Raw genomic sequence first — 25,008 nt, forward strand, 5'->3', positions numbered from 1 at the left:
GATTATTGTAATTATATTGTTGTTCTGCTGTTCTTGTTGTTGTTGTTGATTATTGTTATTATATTGTTGTTCTGCTGTTCGTGTTCATTTGTGTATTATAATCTGTTTAAAAAACATTTAAGCAATCCAAATGCATGTGTTTTCATTTAATGTAATGATATAAAGGATTTGCTGTACTGTATATACACATTTCCCCGTGTGAGCAATGAGGTAGTAGGTTGTGTACCATGGCTGACATCAATACTATTCAGCTGCCTACCAACTGTAATACACCATAACAGATTAGTTATTAGCAACAGTAATAACAGACAGATCAGATAGTTATTATTTATTTATTTACAAGTCTTTCGAGCACAGACAAAAAACGCTCCTCCCTCATTACTACCTCCCTGTCTCTCCTCTCCTCTCTCTCCCTCACCTCCCTCTCTCTCCTGTCATCCCTCTCCCTTATTTCTTTTAAATGCCTCTCCTCTCTCTCAACTGCCTCCCGATGCCGCCTCTCCTCTCTCTCATCTCTTGCTTCCTCTCTCTCCACTGCCTCCCGATGCCGCCTCTCCTCTCTCTCATCTCTTGCTTCCTCTCTCTCCACTGCCTCCCGGTGCCGCCTCTCCTCTCTCTCTCTTGCCTTTTCCTCCATATTCGCAATGTCCCTCTCAAAACTGTCCTCATTGTCTTGGAGGTCTTTGAGGGCCTGTGCGACATCCACCCTCCTCCGTTTGGGAGTGGATGTGGCACAGGCCGTGGCTAGGTCCCTCTCTGGGGTCACCACTGAGGGGGGCTCAACAACCGCCACGTCCTGGCAAGATGAGGCAATGAGGACAGGCGGTGTAACTGACGGCCTGCCCCCAATTGCCTCATCCATCAGAGGATACCACTTCCAGGACGCAGCGGTTGCCTCACCCCCCTCAGTGCTGACCCCAGTTCTGGGGCACTTCAGATCCTACAGACAACGGAAAACACTACAGTTTAATTTCAAACGTCAACTACATTTTTTCTCAACTAAAATTGAATGTTCCCAGACATGGGGCTGATTAACTCACAATGATTTTAACAGTTAACCAACCTTGTATTTCTGTTTGAGGTTTTCCCACTTTTTCTTGAGAAAAACGGGGGTAACCCTAGCCTGCAGCCCTCGACTTTCAATGTAAGCCCTAACGAAAATACAATTTTGATGTAGCTAGCAATGTAAAATATAGGTCCACAGATATAACAATAGTAAGATGAGATGTACATTTACTTACTCGTATCCATTCAGGGCTGCATTGCGCTTCCCTGTGAAGCTGGAGGCGTTCACCGTCCTCCACAAAATGAGGGACCTCGTGTCCTCGTCTGTCCCTAACGATGATATAAATCAGATCAGGGCAGGAACACTACTGTTTACACATTAACGCACTTTAACATGACCGCTAACGCTTGCAGCTTTGTGTAGCTATATTTACAAGATCATACATCTAACGCTGACATCTTCTACAGTGGGCCGATAGTTTAACACAATAAACAACGTACTACAACACATGTAACGTTGGCTTATAAATGATTCGCCGTGTATGGTTAAACTGCCGCTGTTAGCTAGCTAAGGTTAACTTGCTAGCATGTCAAATTACGGTACCAATAAACGTTATAATTCGCGATAAAAATATCATTAAAAACTGTAAGATTAACCAAATATACAAATACAGGTACATAAAATTTTATAGGTATAGCAAAAAGACTCATGTTCAACTTACATTTGTATATCTCTGCCGTCCCCGCTGTCGCGTCTACGGCCGCCATTATTGAAAAGGTTTTCGACTGTTTTTAGCTCCGCCCCTTCCGCTACGTAGCCAAGATGGCGGCCGTTGAGTGTGAAAAGTGTGCATCGGTCCGCACTCAATTTTTTGGCCGTTTTGAGTACATCATCCGGGTATTAAAGTGTACTGCATTTGACCGCACTTCGAACAATGTGAACGAAGTGTACTCAAAAAGTTAGTATTTAGTACAGAAGTGCGCGATTTGGAACACACTACTGGACTCTAACCTGCTGCTGACCTTCTGCTTATCTATCGAGAGCCTGCTGACGTACTTTATAACAGTATGGTATGGCCGCTGCACCGTGGCAGACAAGAAAAGGCTGCAGAGGGTTGTAAGGTCAGCACAAAAGATAATTTGCTGCCCTCTCCCCTCCCTGATGAACATCTACACCTCCCGCTGCGTCAGCAGAGCAGAAAACATCACCAAGGACAGCTACCACCCCGGCTCTGATCTGTGTGATCTGCTGCCCTCAGGAAGACGCTAGACCTCCTTGCTGGCGTTGGAACTATGCTCATCCTTCCACCTTTTAAACGTTCAGCTCAGGAGGAAACGTAATAAAGCTATTGCCTACCTCAAAAAATTTTCACATCTGGGACTCTCCTGTGCCGCTCACAAAGATAGAATAGAATAGAATGCCTTCATTGTCATTAGACACAAGTGCCGTACCTGTGCAATGAGATTTAAGCAACCCCTTTACAGTGTTGACACAAAATATAAATATATAAAACATAAGAAGATAAAATATAATAAAATAACGTATAGGTAGTGCAGAGAAAAAAGGGGGGGGGGCGGGGCTGGTGCACAGTCCTGAGTCCTGAGAGCAACTACATACATATGTAAAATAGCCTTGAATACACATTGTGTGAAAGTAGATAAGTATTAACAAATAAATAAATATTGCACTGTAATGAAATGAAATGGTTGAGTAATAAATAATAAATAAATAATATTGCACAGTAATTAAATGAAATGGTTAAATATTAAATATTGCACTGTATGAAATTGCACAGATTCCAGTGTCCTTTAAGGTATTATATAACAGTATTATTATTACACTCAACCAAGAGGAGTTTATGCTCCCTGCAAGTTTCCTTTTATTTTTAAGGAAGTATACAAAAAATGCATCCATGCTAGCAAGGTTATTCAAAGTGCTTTCTACATTAAAGAGCCATTAAAAAAACTTACATACATACATTTTATATACAGCTAAAATAGAATAAGACAAGAATGAAAGTCACAGTGAGGTGTATGGAATTTAAAAAAGGCAGCATCAATCAGAAAAGTTTTCCGTTTTAGCGTACCTGCAGTTTTCAGGGAGTTTGTTCCAGACATGTGGTGAAAACGGAACGCTGCTGGCTGTTTCGTTCTGACTCTGGGGAGAGAAAGCAGACGTGTCCCAGACCACCTGAGAGGTCCGGGTGGTTCATAGTGTAACAGCAGATCAGAAATGTATTTTGGCTCTAAACCACTAAGTGATTTATAAACCAACAGGAATATTTTGAAATCATTTCTGGGAGAGACAGGAAGCAAACGTAAAGACTTCAGAACTGGAGTGATGTGATCCACTTTCTTGGTCTTAGTGAGGACACGAGCGGCAGCAATCGGAATCAGCTGTTACACTAGAGCTGAAAAAAAAAATAGATCAATATTGCAGCAATACTGTAGGGTTGACTTTGGTGCTAAAACAATGACATTTTTGTTTAAAGTGCTCATTTTATGTCATTTTTAGGTTCATAAATGTATTTTGAGGTTGTACCAAAATAGGTTTCCATTGTTTAATTTTCAAAAAACACCATATTTTTGTTGTACCGTTTTTACCCTGTGTGTTTAGGTCTGTTTTATCTACAGAGTTAGACATCTCAATTTTATACTATCTTTGTTAGGAGTAGCACATCTCAGTAGCTAGGTAAGATCCCATCAACTTTTTCTCCAACTTTGGTCAGAAAAGGCAGGATTAGCTGGGAGACTTCTTCTAGACGAGGGCCACTTGTGGAATACCTGCAGAACAGGGACAGGAAGTAGTCCTTTTGGAGATTATGGTCACCTAGTGTGTGTTGTAGCAGTGGTTTACCTTTGAGAACAAGCTAACATGTTTCCATGCTATCGTTAGCATGTGCTACGGTTAGCCACCTCGTCTTGGCTAGTGACGTAGAAAGCCGTTCAGATGTTGAAAAGCTCACCCGGAGACTGAAGGCAGAGGACATTTAGAAACCGTATCTCACTCAAAACATCATGGATAGTTTTTTCCACAAGTTTGAATGCGTGTGGAAGCACCAGAGACACAAAATAATACCCCAAATCACAGAAAAATAGATTTTTTGATAATATTGGCAACTCTCTACCGCCACGGTCCCGCTGACGGTACCATTTTTTCCACTTAACAGAAAACTTTTTCTCCACTCATACGTTTTCATAAATTACAAGCATTAAATCTTCATAAACACGCTCATGCAGCACACCATTTAAAAGCTTAAAATCTCATGATTCCATTAAGCCCACACACAAAGCATAAGATGACTTATAGCGGTTAGAATCCTGTTATGAAGTAAAGAAATACAGAAAGATACTGCGCTGCTAGTGTCTAAAGTCAAATGTCCATTCATACCTTTTTCGTTGTGTCTTTATTCACAGCGGAAGCCAAAAAATTAGAATATCCAAGCCATTTTATCCAAAACAAGCTGGTCGCCTCACAATCTTGTAGTTTCTGGCCGAGTTTCAACGGAAAGAAAGCTGAGCAGTTTATCCTTTGTAGGGTTTGCTTCTCTCTTCTCCCCCGGGGCTGCTACACTGTTACTGAGCATACCATCGCATTCTCTGACGTCTAAGCATTCGATTGACAGTTGATATCAGCCAATCTTTCTACTGTAACCTGAGATAAGCCTTGTGAAAGCCAATCAAGTCGCAGAGATGAGGGTACCCCCACGTGTGAAAGATTGACATTTTTGAGGACCAATTAAAACTAAATGTTACGAGACCGGCCTACCTGTTTAGCAAATAAGAAGACGAATTGATTGATACCAAACTTGACCATGAAATTCGAACCCTGTGATGGCTGCAGCTATGTCAAAGCAAAAATAGGGCCTTCTTATTGCATTTCACATTCTGAACAATGTATAATGAGTTATTTCTGTATATTTATGTATATAGTTATTTCAAGTATGTGTGTGATTGATGCGGATGTGTTTTTGTATTTGAGAACTTTTGCATTTTGCACTTTTTTGAAGTGTTTTTCTTCTGGATTTTTTCTGTAGTAAGTTGAGGCATATGGCTATGGTATTAGTTTTGTGTGTAGCCCACCTGATATGTTAACAGTAGTGTTTTTAAATCATTTTACAGATGCTTTCCTTGGACGGAAATTCACTATTCTAACCACTGTAGCTCTGTGTCAGTAAGGCCTAGAATCACACTGACACTTGTAACAAAAAATTGAGTGTTAAGTTTCCCAATGTAAATGTGCTGTATTTATATAGCGCTTTTTTAGTCTTAACGACTACTCAAAGCGCTTTTACATCATACCGGAAACATTCACCATTCACACACATTCATACACTGTGGCCGAGGCTGCCGTACAAGGTGCCACCTGCTCATCAGATAAACACTCACACACATTCAGACTAAATTTGACTAAACTAAACATTCAGGGTAAAACATTTAAGCGAGAACAGCTTGTATTTTCAGGTGTCTTTAAAGAGTAATGTGGATAGAATTATAAAATGGATAAAGGCAAATAATAGCTAGCCGGTTAATATTCACAGGGTGAATGTGTTTCATAATAAGCATTTAACCACAAAGTTCAAAACCTTTGTCAATATAGACATGCTATACATCGTTAGATCTGTTAATTATCCAAAATTTAATAATTTAGTTCATTTTACTGAAATCAAGACCACCAAAGCATTAATCATAATCTTAGTGCTCATGCTAATGAAAAAATGAGATGAGAAATCATGATGATTCCTCACACTTAATCTGGGTCCATTCCTGACTTATTTATATTCTTCTAGTCTGGACGTGTCCCCCGATAAAAGGAACACATGGACAAGACAAGTATTTATTGAAAATATTGTTAGCGGCTAGCAAGAAAGCCATAACCTGAAGATGGTCATAGTCCAAATCTCCAACAAAGGCTGACTGGATCAATATTGTGACAAAAGTCCTATGTATGGATAAAATACTCTGTGGCTAATAAACACTGGAAATACTGAGGAAAATGGTTTGCGTTTGTCGATTTGCGCTGATTAATGATCATACTGATTCATGTTTGCAATTGAAGAAAACGGTAATAGACGTGTCATGATTTAGAGAGAGAGAGACAGAGAGAGAGAGGTATGCCTCCTCCATCATAAACCTGATAGAAGCTGCTGTTTCTTCAAAAATCCTCCATCTGTTAGATGCATGTTGCAGAGTTGCAAACCAACAATCCTGTTCTTATTGCCTCTCTATTGTAGGATTTAATCGCGAGCATCCACAATCCTGTCCCCCGATGGCTGAAGTGTGCATTTGCTGTGCCTGATTACACATGTACATATGACCGTCGGGCCTCCACTGATCTTGCCAAGAAAGCAACTGGAGTCTTAACCGCTTTGCTATCAGAATGCAAAGGGGACTTAAGGACAAAGGCAGGGAGCACAAAGAGCAGAGGGACATGTTTTTAAGAACACTTACGTATGTGTGCGTGTGTTTGTGTAGCTTAACTCAATTCTGCAGTGCACCAAAAGGGAAAAATAAACTTGTTTGTTTGATGATCTTAGTTACATCTTAGTTGAGAGAATCAGAGACAAGTCCGTCTTCAGAGAACAATCGTAGTATTCCCAGATTCCGCTTAATAACAAAATCTTCCCCGGTTCACTTTCTGTAGAAATAAAACAATCAGAATCAAGAGAGATGACGAGAAAGAAACACATAAAGGAAACTGAATTAGAAGAGATAAAGGAATGTAGCATTCTTTTTCTTTGCACAGCTTACAAAACACAGGGGAGATAGTGGGGAGATTGCTGGTCACTGTGTTTCTAAATCCGCAACAAAAGACGTTGCCACTATATGTTCTACAAGGGAGAGTTTTACGTAGTGGCCTGTTATGTTTTCCCCCAAAATTATTTGGTTTCCCAGAAAAAATAAAAATGGAGTCTATAAAAAATTCCAAATCTATTGCCCCATTCACAAGGATTAATATCATCTGGGGACATTGTGTGATTTAGAAGTGACTAGAGCCCAACCGATGAAGGATTTTTAAGACCAATACCAATACAAATATTTGGTTCATAAAAATATGACATGCCAACATCAGCCGATATACAGAATATTCAAAAAAATAATCCAGAAACATGTAACAAAACTTAAACAGGTTTCCCTAACAGTAGTTATTTGTAGTTATTTATGAGTTCTCACTAAACTAATATGATAATTTGTTTTATTGTCACAACAGCAACAACAACATCAAGTATATTAAAGTTATGATAAATAAAATATCTATCTAAATACAAACGTAAGATATGAAACTTAAATTCCTTTGAACAAAAACACAATAACAAAAAAAAAATCTGTGTTTCCAACAGGGACGTTTTAGAGTGCCCTATGGTGGACAAATTATGCAACGTCAACATTCATAACATAATTGACAGTTTGTTTTTTTATTTTTTAAATATTAATTTATCAGAATCATTTATATGTCATTATAAAGGATATATCTGATAAATCCTTTATATTATAAAGGATATATCTGAAAAAGCCTTTATAATATAATTATAAAGGATTTATCTGATAAATCTGATCATCTGATCATATCTTTATAATGATGATTTTTTTTGTTTTGTTTTTATCTGTATTATAAATGCCAGTACCGATAGTTTGAGAAATGCCTAATATCAGCAATATTGGTCTGGCACTAGAAGTGACCCCTCCCCCCCAACACACACACACACCTGAGTTTCATTTGGTGCACAGGATAAGCAAAGCCTGCTTTTACTCGAATTTACAATCTGTTGGGGTTCGGCATCCGTTTGGGCAAGTCCTGGTAGAGGTTACCAGAGGCGCATACCCTATTATACACAACACAACAGCACGTACGCAACCATCCAGGTCCATATCCATCTTCACAAGAGGAATAATAAGGGGCACAGGAAAAAAAAACATAGAAAAAAGGATGTTTGACCCCACCAAACCGCAGACACGCTGATTCACACGGGACTAATAACAAAGGAAATTTTTGGGAGAATTTTTATTTGACAAATTACAGACATGACCATTTCACATGGGATTAAGATCACAGACAACCTCCGTAATTGTAACAAATCACTAGAGTTCAATAGGTGATACTATTCAACCGTGAATAGGGTTTTTGTTGCCTAAAAACCTGTTATGAGAGTTGGAGGCAACAGAAAAAAAGCCTTATAAATGTAGTTTCTATACAAAAAACAATAAATTCTGGGAAACATTGAAGTGACAATTACACATATGTATTTTGTAAAAGATCACTTTTAAAACAACAAGACAAGCATTTTCACATGTATCCACTGCTGGAAGGGTTATGGAAAAGCTGTAAAAGATGTATAGAAACACAGGCTGGTAGGCTTGGGAGGACCAGCGCCCCATGACTTTGATAAGGGGATCAGGGATTCCTTTGCCTGAAGCAGGAGTGATGAGCCAGTAGCAACCTGCTCTGCCAGCCCACTGCCTGTAAGCGGAGGAGAAAACAAGAGCGGGCTAGACAGATTAGATACACAGAAGGGGTCGTCACAGTTCCAACTGAAGAAGTTTGATTTATGGGGAACATCAGGGTCATGACAGGCAGTGTTAAGAGCTTGCTACGACATTATGGTGACAGAATATTAAAAATTGGAAAGGAGCGAGACCGGGTGGGAAATGGCTGCAATGCAGAATTTTCATTTGGGTGTGTCACATTTCATTTTTGAAGAGGCCTGGATGACAGGTACATGTAATTAGTAACGCTTTAACAACATAATGATTTTATTTCCTTTAGCCACAGTAGCACTTGTCTCATGTATGAATAAAGAGGCAGTCTCCAGCTGTGTCCTCTAAGCCTTGAATCATTAAGAGACTGAAGTCGTATAGAACCCCTCCAATAAAAAACGTTTTTTAAATGGTTAACTCACAGTTTGCCTACCAGCCTCTTCTGGGAGTGGGCGATGCCATGGATGAAAACGGTTACACTGTGAGATTCATTCTTTGATTTCTACATTGCATTTAACAGTATCCAGACGCTGCTACTGAGGGAGAAGCTGAAAGTGATGAGGGCAGACAAATCCACCACCACTATCACTGACTATCTCAACTGGACAGTGTTCTGTCTGAAATAGTGGTCAGTAGTGTGGTGTCTCCCGGTTCATGCAATTGAGTCTGACGACTGTGAAGTATTTAGTTGTGGAAGTGATGTTTGGGAGGAGTACAAAGCACTGGCACGTGTGCAGCAAGATGTTCCTCTTCACCACCCTATGGACACCCTAAGGACTGAACCAGGAAATCTTTCAGTCCAGTTCCGACAAAGCAATTTGATTGGACAAGAGGCATTCCATGAGTACTGATGAACAGTATAAGATCACTGAGACTTTTAACTATCATGTATCACGCATCATGTGTTTTGTCGTTTAATAGATATTTACTGGTGAAACAAGTAATTATTGGTTAAAGTTATTATTACATTTTTTACAATCATTTAAATCTTTTGTGCCGATCTGAAAATTGAGCCAAGCCTTAAAACCCTTATTTGAACTTTGAGTTTTGTGATCCGTAGCACCCCATTTGAGAGGGATGGGAAATTATATTGCAAGCCATTCTCTCATTGCTCATCATTAAAATGTGTGGTATAGTTACGTAAAAAATGAATTGCTCCAAATATAGGCAGTTTAAAACACAGCAACCATTATCCGGAAACCACTTTAAAAAGTTAGTGTTGAGTATGTTCCAGATTTTATTTTATTTAATTTGGTTTGGTTTACAAAGTAGTGTGTAGTGTAGTGTAGTAGTGCTCATAATGCTGTGGAGAAGCTGAATGATTACCATGGTGAATTTATTCTTGTGTAAGGCAAAGGAATTATCACAGCAAAATTTTGAGAATATTGATTAATGTTAATGTAATCTTTGTTATTAGTAGATTCAATCCCAGAAGCAAAGTAAAGTTTTTATGTAGAGTTAAAGGACACATAAATTGGCGCCAGGAATTGATGGTTCAAATCTTGAACTGTGTTGTGTCTGGTAGATGACCAAGCTACTTATCTTGCTAACTGGTAGGAAGTTAATTTAATGACTAGCCAATGCTAGCATGTCATCAGCTAGCTGACATGGCAATCTCTGCCAATTACCACAACAGTACGTATGGACTTAACAGAATTATATTATGTCTAAGTTACCTTTTACCACTAAAGTCCCACTTTTTCCATCAGGTGGGGTTTTGCGTTGCCTCTAGTAATGAGCTCACAAGGCTAATCTGACTATTTAGAACCAATATGACATGCTATTCTCAAAAATGCTCTCTGGGCATTTATCCATGCCAAAACTCATGCTTGTAAGAAAAATGACTTCTGCTAAAAAAAGGTTGTAATGTAGTTAATGTATTGCAAGTGCAAGTGTTCTATTACCAAATAATGTCCATTAATTGATCTGAAATGGTAGCACCATTTATGACAATCAAAAAAATCAATAATAAATAACTAAGTGATTTATGTGCATGTTTTTGTTCTGTAGAAGCAGTTTGGCATCAGATTCATGTTGCTATTTTAAAGCCCAGGTTTTTAGAGCGGCTGTTAGCTCAGACTCAGATGAGCTCAAGTCTTTTTCCACAATGAGGCTGATTGAGGGCCTGGTGTCGGAGCAGTGAGGTTAGTAAGACTTCCAGCTTCCTCCCAGCTTAATTTCAAAGTGCTACTGGAGTGAGGAGATTAGAGTGGGGTGCTGGGAGTGCGGGGGCAGGGTGTGAGAGCAGGGTGCTGAACAACAGAGGTTGCTACAGGGCTCAGTAATCGTACATTCAGGGGACTGCTGCGATAAGACATAAAAGACTCCAGACTTAAGGAAACCCCTCACACTAAATGAAAGATGAAGAAGTGGTTAAAAAAGACACTACCTCTTAATTTCTTTTGTAGTCGGGGAAAATGAAATCTGCAAGGTAAATAAAAGATGGAACGTTAAGAACCACAGCGGCCAACAACAGCAATTGGGGAGGAGGGGAAGAGGGATCTAGCAATTTGTTCTTCTGTCTGTTTCATACCGCTTAAGCACACTACTTACAAGCTGATATTATTAGCCAATCATAGCAATCTGTCTCCTGTAAGCTGATTGTAGAGGGTGCAATCCCCTCACTGTGGTGATCAGACGGGTGGGCGCAGGTACATAATGTATCCTGGAATAATTATGGGATTTAGGAAGATGTTAGGCTTTGTAAGGCCTTTCACTGTGACAGTGTTGAGTGTTTGACACAGCGGTACTCCCAATACACAATACCCCTGGGCCTGCTGCAGTGGGGAGATTGAACGTCTACAGACATGTCCTTTAATCACTGCATTCCTCTTGGCTCTTTCTGCTCTCAAAGTGCTAACATTTGTTCTGGCCAGTAAGAGACAGAACACTGCTACTCTTATTTTTCTATTGAGGTTAATTGATTATTAAATCACTTGTTTTCCAAATATTTGATACCACTATTTAAATGGGGGCAGAAGAGAGCTTGTGAGTTGGAGGTTGTTGGTTCAATCCCCTGACTGAATCTCGGTGGGGAAAGTAAAAGAGAAGCCCTTTACCTAACAAAACGCTCTAGTGGAGCTGCTTGGTGGCCAGCAGATCAGATGTGGTTGTACTGAGCAGCTTCCAGGTGCAAGTGTAAATGTGATCAGGGTGTTCCTGCAAAAGAAAGTCTGCCTCTCAGTGAACCTTCCCTGAATAAATTAAGGTAAAAAAGAAAGAAATCTCTTTTTTTTCTATTTGAACCCAGAAGTGTATAAAAATTAAATGTTTTAATGACTCCTGCAAAGCTTATTTGAAAACAAAAATGAACAATTCTTTGGTTAGGTTCATAGCATGGGTTTGTGAATTTCTGAATGTTACAAATAGTTTATGCTGCTTCAAATTAAAAATGTTCCAGAAATTGACTTTTTGGACCTTTTCCTTTCCCTCCACAACCTCTGAGGTTTTAGGTACATTTTTTATGTTACTCCCTGTGTTTCCATAAACTAATGGCTATAACACTTACTTTGAGAGAATTTTGCCACGTGTTGAAAACTAAAAATTAACCTGCAATAAAGCAGAATGTTTTGTTCCAAACTTATATTTATTGTTGTTTAGACAAGCACAACAAAACAGGGAACAAAGACAGCACCTACACATTGTAAAAGCAGCACAGAAACAGTGCAACTACCCCCCCACCCCTATAGAATAAGGAATAATTGTAACAATAAAAAGGAAGAAATGGCGTTAATAATATTGCACAGGAGCACGTCAAAATGAATACATAAAAACAAATGAAACATACAAAATAAATTACACGACCATGTAAATCATCTGATCTAATCATCAGTTGCTCCATTCATTTGCATGTTTTCATCTTCCAGGAAGTTATAAAAAAAAATGGCCCAAATGTTAAAAAACCTGTTATTAGTAAAATAACTTATCCTTACCAAATAGGAAGTCATTCCATTCAGTGTTTTTTTTTTCCAAGACCTAGCAATACACCTCGTAGCCTCTAAAAGGCAAACGCCAAGTAAAGATTTTGTATCATTTCAGGGTAAATATTTAGGATACATAACTGAGGATCAAGAGGCACTGCTTTGCCAATAATACGACCAACAAGGTTAAGTAACTCTCTCCAGAAGTGGGTAACCTGTAGACAGCAGTGACCCCATCTGATGGTTACATTTGATGTGAAAGCGGAATGTTACTTCTGGACAAACTAAGCTAAGCTAAGCACAATCTCCAGGGTCTTGGACATTGAAATAGTACATTGCTTAATTTAATATTTAATTGCACATTAAAACAGCATAAGAAATGGATTTGAAAATGGAAAAAGAATTGCCCTTTCACATGACGTTTTTTAAAGCTTAATTTTTTAATTCAGGTAGTGAATTTCATTTATTAATTCCTTTTTTTAAATTCAAAATTCAAATTTATTTTTAAATGCTCTCTTTTACTTAGTAATTCTCTGCATTTTTAAAGATAATCTTTTAGGCATTTATTTGTGACAGGACAGCTTAGACGTGAAAGGGGAGAGAGAGGAGGAATGACATGCAACAAAGGGTCAGAATTGAAATTGGGGCCGCTGCTTTGAGGACCGAGCCTCTGCGCACGGACGCCACTCCACCGGATTAGCCACCCAATCGCCCAATTCATTGTATTTTAGACGTAGTTATTTATTATTCAAAGTTTAACTTTTTACAGTTTCTTTATTTAATAATGACTTAATCATTTATGAATTCCTGTCTTAATGTACAATTAAATGTTAAATAAAGAAATGCTCTATTTCAATTTCCAGGACCCTGACTTTGGTTTGTGAAGGTGTGAAAGCATGCAGTGTTTAAACTATTTCTCTCCAGCTGTCTGGTTTCATCCTTCATGCTGCTTCCATCACTTTTCATGTGAACAGCCAAGTGCAACACAATGCATGCCCCTTTTGAGCTAGAATGAAAGTGTGCACTGTTAGCCCAATGTATATGACACAACAAAGACACACACAAAGAGAGATCAGAGAGGCAATGAGATCCATCACTTTTGTCTTCCATGATCTAAATGTATTTGTATTTTAGCTTTTATTTGTATATCTCTGAGTGGCATACTGGACGGTCTATAAATACCCTGATGTGGTCAGGTCTGGGTCACAAGCCCTCAGGCAGCAGCCAACACTGCTTCACTGTGGGCTCATATAGCATTCTTCATCAACATGACTGCATTCATTCTGGATTTTTTATAACCTTCAATTGCTGTAGCTGTCCTAAAGCCCTTATAACAAAGAGAGTCGTGGATTATCAAAGGGGGTTTTAGATCATAATTTAGAGGTTATGTGATCAGTGCACTAGGAAAAGAACGTGGCCAGCGGATTATTTGTATAACTGCTTAATGCTTAATGTTTTTCAATCATAACTATAAGTTTAAAGAGCATATAGAGGAGATTGCTGACATCCTCACCTACCTACTGTGCTTTTCCCTGTCCCATGGCCCTCAGACAGTGTGACACATGCTACAAGAGACAAATCGACAGGCTACCATTTATTTTCAATGGGAGTGGCCATTTGCTAGCGACAAGTGACAAGCTGCCACGAGCAAGGCGGGGTGCAAAATAGAGCGATGTGACCTACTCTATCAGGATTGAAAGTTTTCCATCGGGGTCTAGCTCACCCAGTAAAAGTGTGCGCCCCATGTAGGCTGAGTTCCAGCTGCACCTTGACTGCACGATTATGGCCAAAATGATAATCATGATTATTTTGATCAATATTGAGATTACAATTAATTATCACAACCAAAATCTAATTTTATTGTCACATAGGCTATTAATAACTGCTTTCACATCGATATTGTGCTAGATTCTTCTTATGTTGAAGTTGTATGTTGTACAGCTGCAACACATTATTGTGTTTTATCTGAAATAAATAATCTAGGATATATTTAAAAAAAAAATGTATCTCTGAAAAAGCTCCTTCACTTGTTTTAAACAATAACTGATTAAAAGAACCAGGGAGAGAGGGGGAGTGCGATGAACGTGTGCTAGGCCTACTCACAGAGTGTCGGCTGACTCATTTTGAATGGGTCCAGCCCGCAGGATGGAGAATGGGTCCAGCGCTGATCAAATGGCGGATCAGCAGAGTTACACACGTCGTGTCTATGAAATGTCTGTATTGTCACTGCGCTGCATTTTTATGAACTATGATATTCTGCCCATGGGTCCCATCTCCTGTTCAGGTCCGGCAGGCTCCGTCTCACACGCTATTACTCTACAAACTGAAGTTTGTTGCATTCAATAACTTCTTCTGTGTTTTTTGCCGTGGCGAAATGTCTAATCTGGTATTTGATGCCTTTTGGAGATTTCTTTTCTTGGCTTCTTCATGCACATTAATACAAATGTTTACCAGGGGTGCCCAAACTTTTGAACCCCACTGTAAAAGAGGTGATGTCTGCACAGCATGACCAATCGCAAACATCTACCAGAGCCTTATATTTTACTGAAGAATAATTACATTCTCAGGGCTTAAAGTAAAAAAAAATCTGAGCCAAAATCTTTTTTTTTCAATATGCACTCATTAAAGTTAATTTGACAGGCAAAACAGTTAAAGTCCTTCTGACATCACACGCTAATAAAAATTTTAAGAAGTAAAAAGTTTTGGATACATTTTGGGACTAGCATCTAATGACTAGCAAGCATTCTTACCGCTGCTGCCGTACAGTGAGTTTCTTCCTTGAACATACGCTGCAGCCGGGTGCTCAGTCTGAGGCACCAAATCCTAAATGGCTTCCCGTCTCCTCCCTTTTCCTCTTGTCCTCTATTCATTCCCAGCGCCATTTCAATTCAATTCAATTCAATTTTATTTATAGTATCAATTCATAACAAGAGTTTACAGATAGAGTAGGTCTAGACCACATTCCGGAATTTACAAGGACCCAACAGTTCTAGTAGTTTCCTCCAGAGCAAGCAACAGTGCGACGTTGGCGGGGAAAAACTTCCTTTTAGGCAGAAACCTAACCCAGGCTCTTGGTAGGCAGTGGTAGGCCGGTTGGGGTTAGAGTGGAGAGTGGGAATAACAAAAATAGAAAAAATGTGTTCCTCCTTTTCTCCTTTCTCAACTATAGCTGTATCTACTTTTTTTATTAACCGTGATACCACAGAGACCACACACCACACTCTCGCCCTACCTTGCATCTGATTGGCTAGAACTCGTTTCATTGGTAGGTAGATATTGATTGATTGGTAGTTGGTTAAACCTAGCGCATCAAAAACAATTCCCATCTGGACTTTATTTTTTCTTCTAAAATAGTCAAACCCCAGAAATCCAGCACCCGAATAATAAAACCCGAATGCAAGTTCCCAGATTTATTTATTTATTTTTCCTCATGGCCGCATGCCGGAGATCCGGCACAGCACCGGAATACTTTAGCCCTGAATTCTACATATTTATGAAGAACACAGACACGATTTTACAGGCAAAATGCAATACAGTCACATTTCCTAAAACAGGAAGGAAAGCTAGCATAAAAAGCTGACGCTAAAATGCGTGAATCACAACAACCTTGTCAGTATCACTTCTCCATCAGTCAGGACCAATATCTGTCCCGGTTCTGAATGCTTACGTGTTTCTATGATTGGTCAGCGGCTTTTTTTTAGGCTAACCTTCCTGCAGTGTTTATACTGTCACAACTACTGTAGCTGTAACAGAGAACCTGTAATCTTGGCTACCAATGTTGTTCATTTCTCCCCAATTTCGGGGACACACTACTGCTGAAACATGTCCAGTTCTGTAATATTTGGTTTAGAAGCCTATTGCCGATTTTTCATGGTACAAAGTCTTGCTATATACTCCATTGCAGTCTTATCAGTTCCCTCACTTCAGAAAACTCGGAAGTCGAAGCTGGGAATGGAGGTAGTTCTTTTCGAGAGTATGGTGAACTAGTTTGTGTTGTAGCAGTGTTTCGCCATTGAGAATGAACTAGCATGCTAGCGCTACCGTGCTACGGTTAGCCACCTTATCTTGGCTAGTGACGTAGAAAGCCGTGCAGATTTTGAACAGCTCACCCGGAGACTAAAGGCAGAAGACGTTCAGAAACCTGTATTTCACTCAAAACAGAATGGATAGTTTGTTTTTTTTAAGTTTGTGTGTGGAAGCACCAGAGACACAAAATAACACCCCATATCCCAGATAAACATTAAAGAGACATTTTAACAGAGCACCTCAGACTGAGTGAATGACGGTGCATCAGCCATGAGCAGGATCAAAATAAAACATTATTTACACATTAGAGCATGCAAACATGTTGCAGTAGAATCACAGAATACAAGTATGAACAGTACTGAAAAATTCCACCAGTGTCCCTGTGGCTAAATGTAACAACCCTAAAATATTTAGAGAAAGTGGTTAAGCAGGAGGCAGGTTGAAGGTCAGCTGAACCCACTTCACTTTGTCTATAGGCAGCCAGCAACACTTCCTCTGTTAAATGGCCTTGTTCAACATCTAATTCAATTTTCAATTCAATTTTATTTATAGTATCAAATCACAACAAGAGTTATCTCAAGACACTTTACAGATAGAGCAGGTCTAGACTACACTCCAGAATCCACAAGGACCCAACAGTTCCAGTAGTTTCCTCCAGAGAAAGCAACAGTGCGACAGTGGCGAGGAAAAACTTCCTTTTAGGCAGAAACCTCGGTCAGACCCAGGCTCTTTGGAGGCGGTGTCTGACGACCGGTTGGGATTAGAATGAAGAGTTTCATCTGGAGGCTTCAAAAACTCATAGGCTTCTAGTTATTAAATTCTCATCTGCATTTAATGTAGTATGTACTTGCTGAGAAGCTACTATCTTATTTTTATTTAAATCTTGTTGGCTGAATAGTGGACTGTTGATGATCTGGTTTTGTGTCCTTTCGCCATTGCTTTTTTATTTGATATATTAATGATTGTAGGAGTATGATTCAGTCACTGTGAGTCTCTGTGTCCAAGACTAGAGACATGATTATCTATTTTCTTTAACTAGCTTGCTTTTATGTGCCCTTGTTATATAGCTTGGACTAGCCTGGATTAATGGTTTATTTATTTATTCATTATCACATTTTTATTGTACTCGTCTCTGTTTAGCACTTAATTTTTTTAGCTTCTGGTTCAGTGTAGCAGGTTTGCCTTGTTTCATTTGTGGTGTGGAATTTTATGTATTTATTGCTGTTGAATATTTAATGTTTGTCATGAACCTCAATGTGATTTGAAACCTGCTGCAAATCAAATACACTTCAGGATAATAAAGTTGTAAGTTGAGAGGTGCCGCATAACAAAAAATGTCAACATGTGTCTAAATGATTATGTAGGTTTTATACGAATGGTAGTGCACTACTTTTCTCAGTAATGCAGTATTGGTACAAACAGTGAATGGGGACAGCCTGATAAGATACACATTTAAGGAAAGAACTAAATAAATGGTGCTTTCATACCTCAGATTTTCAAATCTCAAAGATGCTGAACTTTTTTTCTCTTTGGGTTTCCAAAGAACAATAACACTCTCAGTGTAAGGAAATGAAGAGCAGACAGCCAGTACAACCCTGTGGTCTTGGTCCAGTTGTAGAGCTTTAATAAACAGTGTTACAGTTAACACACCAAGAAGCTGAGAGGAGGAAATGCCAATACAAATTTGTCTCTAGTCTAATACTTCATACAGGTAGAATAAATTATACAATGGTAAAATACACACATGCCAAACAGAAAGCAGAACAAGAAAGAAAGGACTACGAGGTAAAGAGGAAGGCCGGGGCTGAATGAGCATATCTGTACATTTGATCCTTAATTTTCTCCTTGGTTAGCTGTCAGTGAAAAATATATATTTACACAAGGTAGAAGGTCAACACAGCCAGCATCCAAAAGTTTTCATGGCTCTTGTGGAGGTGCAGAGGGATTATAAAAGCCTCTGTATTGACAGTAACAATTCCCCTTACCATAGGAATACATACAATACAAATACCAAAATAAACTCATAAAATTCAGATCAGTTTCATTTCATGGCATCATCTTTAAACATATGATGGTACACAGTAAATGTCTTTTTGAAATGGCGCCAAATGGAAAACAAGAGTGCAAGAAAAATAAATAAATAAAACTAAAATAAGGCTTGGTGTCCACATGGTGTTTTTTTTGTTTTTTTCTTTTGGTGCCAGCATCTTTTTAAATTGTTCCAGGGGGTTAAAGAGCGATTAGCAGGTTGGGGAACTCTCAGGTCTGTCCACACACCGCACCAAATTCCATTCTCAATTTTAACACTTTTCTTACTACACACCTCACTTTTAAAGCTAGTTCACCTGTTGCTAAATGATGACTGGTGTGTGAACTGCATGTCAAATGAAGCATTTTAAAGGCTATTTTGTTAAACAGAGTCCAACGCAGACACAATGGAGATACGTTCACTTCCAGCTAACTTCACAGAGAACAATGAGAGCAGAGCAGTTTAACCTGAATACTCTCTGTCCAGCTCAGCCTAAAACACTAGATTTGCAGCACGTTACCGTGGCAATCACTACCAAGCCTGTTTGTAGGCCACAACATTGTGATCGTCACCTGTTTAACTGACTTTACCTGATCAGATAACAGACACTCGACTATCCTGCTATTTTAACAGACATAACATCACCACAGACTGTTACCTTGGGTAAATGTGGCCGCATGCATCTTTGTTCTGAGCGTAAGTAAGTAAGCTTGTTGTTAGCTGGGTAGTCAACCCATTATTGTGTTAACTTTGCTATCATTATTGTTGTTGTCATAGAAACCATACTAACAGGCAGCGCTTGGTAGCACACCGCTGGGCCATGGCAGAGACAAAGCTGTGTCTCAAACCGCCTTCAAACAATTAGTTTGAAGTATATAGTGTAGATAATGCAAAAATCAGGGTAAGTACCCGGATGACCCCCAAAAAATTGTCAAAAAGTTCAGTGTGGAACAATGGACCCTAAACAGGCGCCAACTTGACTACATAGCAAAAAGGGGAGGGATCAGGGACGTTGACCAACAGCTAATTTGGAAGAATGTGTCACATGGGTCTGGCTTCTCCCAGATTTCAAAACTAGCATAATGGCGGTCAAGATGGCGGCTCGTTCAGAATACGATCTTGAATTTTACAAAAATAGTTAATCGAAACGTGAAATACAGTTGTAAATCTGTCTGTTTTTTTAATTGACAAAGGTCAGTTTAATGGATTTTGAAGTAAGTGTTCCTTTTGGGACAATATTACCCATCAAAAGAGGGCACCACGGCCCAGTGTGTACTGACAAAAATGCGGAATGAGACACAGCCAAACACTATGTGGACACAAGCCCTAATACAGGAGTATATTTTGATTGTTCAAGTACTATTATTTATTGTATGGAATGATGCAATAGGGGGAATGATTCTCTGTTTGTCTCTGTTTATCCTCCAGCCCATCAATGTTAAAGTGGTTTCCACTGAAGAACACAAAATAAGCTTGATACTTTGCAGCATTGTTGTTCCTCTCCTGAGCAATGCCGAGTGGAATTTCTCGCAAACCTTTCTCTCTCTGTCTGCACTGCACATCCTCAATGGAATCCTTTATGGAACCGGTGTAGTGGGTACCACTTTAGCATTTAGGAGGTTCTGTCCACATTGTGACAGAAATTCTCAAATAAAAGCCGATTCTTAAATAAGGAAGGCTAAGAGAACTGAGCGTGTCTATTTTAAGACAAATACTTATTTCCAGTTGCCTCTACTCTGCAGAGTGGATGTAAATGGAATACTTCCTGAATACTTCACATTAAAAGAGAGGATTATGCTTTTTGCTGGATGTTTTCATTTGAAAGATCTATGCGGGAAAACAACAAAACTCTTCTATCACGCTTACCAGTGATGAGAAGAACAATGAAGAAGAGAATGGATGGAGACAAGAGGTAAACATGGAAGAAGTAATGAATTTGTGTCATCTGCAAATTAAGACAGGAGCAGATCAGAAAACAGAGAGGCTTCTTATACTGAAATATGATTTAAAAAAATGTATATATTCATAGGAAATCACAAAACCAGACCTCATGTACATAATTCCAGATGAAGGCGTGGTTCTCTCTGTAGTTGAGGCCAACATAATTAAATATTTCAGCAGTTACGCAATCTTAATGAACTTATTCACTGCAGATTTTTTTGAAACACCCAACTTTCCTCTCAGGTCACTGTTGTTGAAACTCATCCGCAAACTGTTTAGCGTCTGAACAAAGCAACATAGTTTGGAGAACACTTTAGGATTCCAGACATAGGCACTATAGCAAAGCGTCTGTAACCATCCTAAACCATACTTTAGTTGTGATGGGCAGATGACATGAAAACATTTCCTCAAGTAGCAAGAATGAAGAGCTACTCTGTGATATTAAACAACACTGGTAACTAGTCCAATTGTAATTGCAGATAAATCATCAAAATCCATTTCTTATCCAAAAAGTGTTTTAGAACAGTTGGTGTTGGCATGTCATGGAACGAGTGGTTATTTTCATAGATACATACTAGTAGACATTAAATGAACAGGAATCAAAAGAAAGGAAGTGTCATGATTTGTACCAAGCTGCGTGGAGAAAGGTTTGGTTGCATCCAGGCGTGGAGTGAAGGTCATACCGAGTGTCAGCTAATCAGTCCGAAGCTTTGTTTGACCTCCGACCCCCGAATTCCTGTTGTTTGATAAGAGGGACTGCAGTGTCAGAACAGAGGCATCTCTTTAGGAATGGTTGAATTAGTCCACATCAGTCTGCTACAGAGGTGTTTTATCTCCCTTAGATTCTTATACACACGCATGCGCACACACACACATACGGGTTCCTGAAGGCTGACACTTTTTTTAAACTGCCGATATCTTGTACTGATAATCACTATCTATAAAGTTAAGTTTCACATAAAAAATACAATGTATTTAGGGTTACCCTGAAAATGTATTCTTCTCAAAGTGAAAGAAATGTTTAGAATTTAGAACACTAAAATTAAGCCAGGACCAATCAGTTTATTTGGGTGGTAATTTCTTAAAGACAGCAGCTCAACATCTTGTTTCTGCTAAACCAGCGGTTTGAATTCTCATCACCCATCCGTGATGCTGTGAGTGGTCAGAAGTACACACACTAAAATTTGAGCTAATATTCCTGAGCTGTAATCAAATCACACGTGCAGTTGTCTGACGACACAACCAGAAATGTATATTGCAGCAAAGGGCAGCAGGTCGGACTTGAACCCGCGCCGCTGCAGGACTCAGCCAACATGAGCTCTTACTATGAGGACCTTTAGGTTTGTGATGATTGTAGCGGTAGTGTTTTTACCTGCTGTCTCAAAGATTTTCTCTAGCGCGTGCCGGCTGGTGCTGTGTTACCCACTGTATTACTGAGTCAGTGTTACCGGGGGGTCATATAGTTACAAAGAATGTTTTGTTCAGACAGAATATCATACCAAATCATACTATGGCTGATACTGCCCCAGTGTAACAGGTAACTTTGAAAATAAATTGGTACCCACAATTAGGCCTATGCAAATCTCCTGCTACCCTTTACTGTTAGTTGTTTGATGTTACAGGTCATTCATGATCATCAGATGAAAAATTAAACAGTTTCAGAAACATTAAATTGTTCCACATAGTTACTTTTGGAACTTTCAATTCCTCACGGGAGTCATCCCAAAAGGATTAATAAAGAGAAGTCTAAGTCTAAGTCTAAGTCTATGTCTTTAAATAGCAGGTCGCCAGTCTAAATTGATTGGCTCAGGATTTACATAGTATTGTTTATATCACTAGTTATGCTGTCGTGCAATATGAACAACAAATATCAAACAATATTCTTACAGTGGCTTTGGTCGGTCCCATTGGGAATGTTTAAAGCTTGGACAGCTGCATCATTTAATCCTTAAACCCTGGATAAACAGTTACATCAAATAAAGTATAAAATCAGCCCAACACACACGCACGCATGCACGCACGCAGGCACACACACAAAGTTTCTGGGAGATTTGTATGGATGGTAGCAGGAGGTGTGGGTTGTGCTGGTGACCAGGTGTCATGTTGCATGTCTGGTGAGTGCTAGTAGGCCTGGCCAGTCTCAACCTGCAGCAGTCCCAGCACAGCTGAGTGGTCAGCCAGCTTCATCCTGCGCTGACTGGACAAGCTCACGTTCTTGGCCAGGTAATCCACAGCTGCTGGAGGAGATCAGAGACAGGACACACACTTACTGATAGATTTATGAGTGTTTTTCATTAAGAGGTTTGACTACATGCTTATTCAGTAGACCATTTAGTGTTTCCACAATCTCAGACTTTTATTTTTGAATATCACATGCTTGTTTACATGGAAAGCAAAACAGGCTATAGTGGCACATGACCTGGCTGTAACTCCATATCTTTTTAGAAAATGCACAAATATCTGTGTGTTCAACAATAATTTACGGAGGTGAGACATGGAAAAAGCAGTTTTAGAAAGATGAAAATATATTTGGGCCCACCAGGTCGAGTTTTCTCATGTTATCCTATGGAGACTGACGGGTTTTGGGGCGTTATTGGATGTTCAGCGGCCTAACCCACATAAAAACCTAGAGAAACAACATTTTCCACAATAGAAACATGATATAAATGGGAAAATGTACTGTTTTAGCTATAAAAAATGGCAGAATCATCCACAGTGCATGATATTACAATAAACAGCTTCATACACGCTTCACAATGACGGCAAACAGACATTCACAAAGACGTATAGCCCAGAAACAATCTATCTAAAATACCTTCATGATATGTAGTAAAATATTGAAGTTGTGGGAGGTTATATGGCTTAAACTGTCAGTATCATTTGTCCCGACCAGGAGGGACGGATCCCCACTTTTGCTGTAATAATTCCTGGCCGGTTTTGTTCAATGTTGAAAATGCAACTGTATTTGACAGATGATGGATGTAAGTTGCTAGGGACAAAATAAGAGTTGTGTGATACAATCGCTTTGTAATTAGGTAATTAACAAGTGTTTCGACTGTTCTGGCTCTCCCCTACATGTTGTTACACTGGGTAAAACATTCATATAGATGCCTGTCACTGCTTTAGAAATGAAAAGAGGAAGAAAACAGAGTGGAGCATGTTGAAAGAGAGCACTGACCTAAATCTGACTGGTGAGTTATTGTTCTACTCTCTGTGTGACCACTGTGTGACTCAAAAAAGGTAAGCTGTATGCAGTAATGTATTGTACACTATAGTTATTTTCAACCAATTGAGCTTCAAAAACAATGAGCCCTACATTTCCAATAATGCAACCAATAGTGACTTTTTTAAGTTTTTTTGATTGCTGAAAATCAAAAGTATTACACAATTATCAAAACTTTACACTCAAGGAGCTAAACATGGCCCAGCACTACAGCACAATTCACACAATGATTTGCAAGACATTGCTTAATTATAGACACACCAATCAGGTTTAAGCACTATACAAATGAAGCAGGTAAGTTCAGCTGCCTTCAACCAAATGAAAGGGGTCAGAAAAAGAGAGGGTGAAAGGGGAAATCCACAGAGGAGGAGAGAGGAAGAGGAAGAGGTACCCCTCGTTCAGGGCATGGAGGAGCCTGTGAACAAGTTGACTTGCAGCTGTGCAAGGATGGATTCGACATTCAAGGCGGTTCTTCCCACGTTGTCTTGCCAATGAGGATATGTGGCCTGTGGTGTTGATAAAATTCTCTGACAGAGCTTGTCCAGAGCCATAGATGGTACATAACTGGTATACAGGCTGAGTAGAGCTCATGATGGCTGGATGTAAATTCAGTGAAATGGCCCTTTAAAACTTGGCCCTTTGTTCAGCATTTTTGCAATTTCCAGATTTCCATTTACAATTCTGATTATAGTTATTGTAAAATGATGCTTGTAGTGGCTTGTAGTACTGCATGAATGGTCCTTTTTTTGATGTCACAGCTAACACTCACGTTTATGCTGCTGTCAAATGGAGTTGGTTTTCCATTCCATGTCACTTAACTGGTTAAAGAAAATTGAGTGGCCCTGCAGGTGGCTTGTGGCTCGTGGGTAGAGTGGTCCCCCTCAACCACACAATTAGCAATTCAATCCCGGCTCTTCCTGCAAGCAAACACTGAACCTCTGGCTGCTGTATGTATAGCTGTCCACTGCTCCTAATTATTTTAGGTTTAAATGCAGTAATTACGTTTCATGACATTATCTGTGTGAATGAGAAAATGTGTTATGTAGTTGTTCTAATGATTTGCTAATTTAACACACAAATTTGTTAGTAGCGAGAAATTATTCTTATTTAGCATATCTGCAAAGTTAGAATGCATCTAAACATTGTAAGGAAAGTTTGCTTTTTCAATGTCAACCAAATCCAGCATATTTCTCTTCCCCACTCTTCCCTCAGCCTGAAGCTACTACCACAGGACTCAGGATACAAACGCTTCCAAAGTCCTGCACTTACAGTACAGCAAACACCACCCTAAACAACCTCCCTACAGTTCTGTGCAGCACATGAATTGGATGGTAAAGAATGTTGCCAGTAACCAAAACCCAAGCAGCATTTATCTTTCCTCCAGAGTG

General features: G+C 39.3%; 2 long non-coding RNA genes across 2 annotated transcripts; one reads left to right on the forward strand and one right to left on the reverse strand.

The window, feature by feature from the left end:
• The first annotated feature begins 287 nt into the window (after nt 1-287).
• On the forward strand, nt 288-14,052 carry LOC116681077 (uncharacterized). The gene is made up of 3 exons (XR_004329955.1): nt 288-298; nt 6,110-6,117; nt 13,974-14,052. It is a non-coding gene; the product is annotated as an uncharacterized LOC116681077 (long non-coding RNA).
• A 4,587-nt stretch (nt 14,053-18,639) lies between these two features.
• On the reverse strand, nt 18,640-19,954 carry LOC116681076 (uncharacterized). The gene is made up of 2 exons (XR_004329954.1): nt 19,765-19,954; nt 18,640-19,291 (listed from the first exon to the last, which is right to left on the reverse strand). It is a non-coding gene; the product is annotated as an uncharacterized LOC116681076 (long non-coding RNA).
• Nucleotides 19,955-25,008: the final 5,054 nt, after the last annotated feature.

Source organism: Etheostoma spectabile, unplaced genomic scaffold (assembly GCF_008692095.1).
Source record: "Etheostoma spectabile isolate EspeVRDwgs_2016 unplaced genomic scaffold, UIUC_Espe_1.0 scaffold00018550, whole genome shotgun sequence".
Classification (NCBI taxonomy): Eukaryota; Metazoa; Chordata; class Actinopteri; order Perciformes; family Percidae; genus Etheostoma; species Etheostoma spectabile.